The sequence below is a fragment of the Cervus canadensis genome, chromosome 17 (assembly GCF_019320065.1).
Source record: "Cervus canadensis isolate Bull #8, Minnesota chromosome 17, ASM1932006v1, whole genome shotgun sequence".
In the NCBI taxonomy this organism is placed as follows: domain Eukaryota; kingdom Metazoa; phylum Chordata; class Mammalia; order Artiodactyla; family Cervidae; genus Cervus; species Cervus canadensis.
In genome coordinates this window covers 51,906,160-51,909,226 of record NC_057402.1, presented here as the reverse complement: position 1 = coordinate 51,909,226, position 3,067 = coordinate 51,906,160, and the positions used below count along the sequence as shown (strand labels likewise).

The following is a 3,067-nucleotide window of genomic DNA, read 5'->3' as shown; positions in this document are numbered from 1 at the left end:
ACCTAAAGCCTGGGATGGGGATGGAAGTGATGGATGAGAAAAGCTCAGGCTTCTCCACTCCTCCCACAATTGATTTCATCCCCATGTTGAAACATAACCAGGAGCCAGTTGGCAAAAGAGCCTGAGAAATGCTGTTCACAACAGAGCAGGGGAATGTCAGAGAATGGGTCAGTAATCCAAATGCCAAATAGCTGCACACTTCTTCACTATTGTTTTCCAAATTCCAGGACAGTGTCTGGGACATCACAGACCATCAATTAAAATTTTATTGAGGGACTAAAGACCCACTCATTCTCATTGACTCTACAATGGACCCAAATGGCAGCAGAAGAAAAACAGTGGAATTTTTGCCTTGGGCAAACTTTGTTTTACTGTCAGCAGTTTCAAAGCAATCAGAGTTTAGAGACATGTCCTACTTTATGTTTTTGAGCTCTGTAGCCGACTGCATGGACAAGCTGAGGCTGCTTGTGAAAGAGCTTCCTAGCAAGGCTTGGAGGGAGACCAGCATCAGCCACAAACCGAACATCCATATCCTAATCTTCCCTAATTTCAATCATTTTTGGCTCTGCATTCAGACACAGTGCAAGGGTTTTATTTCATGTCTAAATATTTCAAGAGTCTATTTTCCACTGAAGAACTGTTACCACTATTCTGTGAAAAGCTTGCACGAAAATGTTTCTTTCTTCAAAATATAGAATAATGCCACATGTATAATGATAAAACAGGTGATTTAGCAAGGAAGGTAATTAACATAGCAATGTTAATGTAACTTTCATAATAACATAGGTTTTAAGAACAAATAAATAAAATTCATACTCAACTAAGAAGCTCATTTTCCAACCAGGCAGACCAGAAATCTGTTCCAGAGAGGCTGTCCTTATCAAAAATATTATTTGAGATAGTTTTAGAGGAGAATATAAAATATAAGGGATATTGTATGATACTCCTTATATGTGAAATCTAAAAAATAAATGATATAAATGAACTTATTTACAAAACAGAAACAGGCTGATAGAAAGTGAACTTGTAACTGCCAAGGGGGAAGGTATGGGAGGGGGGGATAGTTAGGGAGTTTGAGACGGACATGTACACATTGCTATATTTAAAATGGGTAACCAACAAGGACCTACTGTATAGCACATGGAACTCTGCCAATGTAATATGGCAGCCTGGATGAGAGGGGAATTTGGAGAAGAATGGACACATGTATATGTAAGGCTGAGTCACTCTGTTGTGCACCTGAAACTATTACAACATTGTTAGTAGGTTGTACTCCAGTATAAAATAAAAAGCTAAAAGGAATACAAAGGAAAATGAGTTTCTTCATTACAGCAGAAGCTCCTGAATACCCCTTGAAGCCAATTCTCCCCTCTTCCATAAAAAGAGAGTTTTTGCCTGGACACACCTCCTCATCCCAGCTTGCTGTGGCCATGTGACTAAGTTCTGGTCTTTGGAACGGTAAGAGGAAAGTCACGTGGCTGTTTCTGGGATCCTTCCTTAAGGTGCAGTTGGGACATGCCCTGGACTCTCACCTTATTCATCTTTTCCTTCTGATTTCAGGTGAAGAAACTGCTAAAAATGCAGATTACATTTAGAAAGAGTTAAGTGGTGAGCTACACCAGTCTGGGTCCCTGAAGACTTGGGTGCAAAGCTGCCAAACAATGGGCTACTTATTATCAGGCTTTGTCTACTCCTGAAAGGAAACAGAACTCTATGAAGTGTTAATATACGCATGACACATTTGTATGGTATTTTCAGACAAGTCAGCTATTCCATAGAAATCAGCATCTTGGAGTTGGTAGGCCCTCCTTGAGGTTATGGAACAGACTAAAGAAGTGGATTTGGAGGATAGACTTGTCAGGGTGGGGCTTTAAGATAAGTTCAGTCTTGATCAACTCAATTGTCTCTGTCAAATAGATGGTGAACTCATTGCTAGGAGATACTGGGCAGTTGGAGGTGGAAGAGATGCTGGAAGATGGGCAGGAACATATCTTATCATTAAGAAACAAAAGCCAATTAGAGAAGGTGCAATAAATTTGGTGCTTGAGTGAAATCAAGGCCATTTCCCTTTCATAGAAATTGCACATTATGTCCTAAACAGTTGACAACAGCTTTTACTGTTACCAGACTGATGGTTGTGATAAAACAACTGAGCATAAAAATAATTTCTTATTTTATGATTGTGACATCTGGGAAATCAAGCCAAGGTCTTGCTAATGAACTGCTTTCTTTGGCAGAAATCAAGAAATTAGACAAGTATATTCTCCCCTCTTGATTTTTCGATGATCCAGCTGATGTTGGCAATTTGATCTCTGGTTCTTCTGCCTTTTCTAAAACCAGCTTGAACATCTGGAAGTTCACGGTTCATGTGTTGCTGAAGCCTGACTTGGAGAATTTTGAGCATTACTTTACTAGCGTGTGAGATGAGTGCAATTGTGCGGTAGTTTGAGCATTCTTTGGGATTGCCTTTCTTAGGGATTGGAATGAAAACTGACCTTTTCCAGTCCTATGGCCACTACTGTTTTCCAAATTTGCTGGCATATTGAGTGCAGCACTTTCACAGCATCATTTTTCAGGATTTGAAATAGCTCAACTGGAATTCCATCACCTCCACTAGCTTTGTTCGTAGTGATGTTTTCCAAGGCCCACTTGACTTCATATTCCAGGATGTCTGGCTCTCGGTGAGTGATCACACCATTGTGATTGTCTGGGTCATGAAGATCTTTTTTTTTTTTTTAAATATGGAACGCTTCACGAATTTGCGTGTCATCCTTGCGCAGGGGCCATGCTAATCTTCTCTGTATCGTTCCAATTTTAGTATATGTGCTGCCGAAGCGAGCACGAAGATCTTTTTTGTACAGTTCTTCTGTGTATTCTTGCCACCTCTTCTTAATATCTTCTGCTTCCGTTAGGTCCATACCATTTCTGTCCTTTTTCGAACCCATCTTTGCGTGAAATGTTCCCTTGGTATCTCTAATTTTCTTGAAGAGATCTTTAGTCTTTCTCGTTCTGTTGTTTTACTCTATTTCTTTGCATTGATCACTGAGGAAGGCTTTCTTATCTCTCC

General features: G+C 40.0%; 1 non-coding gene across 1 annotated transcript; it reads right to left on the bottom strand.

Moving 5' to 3' along the window:
- Positions 1-2,735: 2,735 nt before the first annotated feature.
- Positions 2,736-2,842, bottom strand: LOC122419950. The gene has a single exon (XR_006263150.1). It is a non-coding gene; the product is annotated as a U6 spliceosomal RNA (small nuclear RNA).
- Between the last annotated feature and the right edge of the window lie 225 nt (positions 2,843-3,067).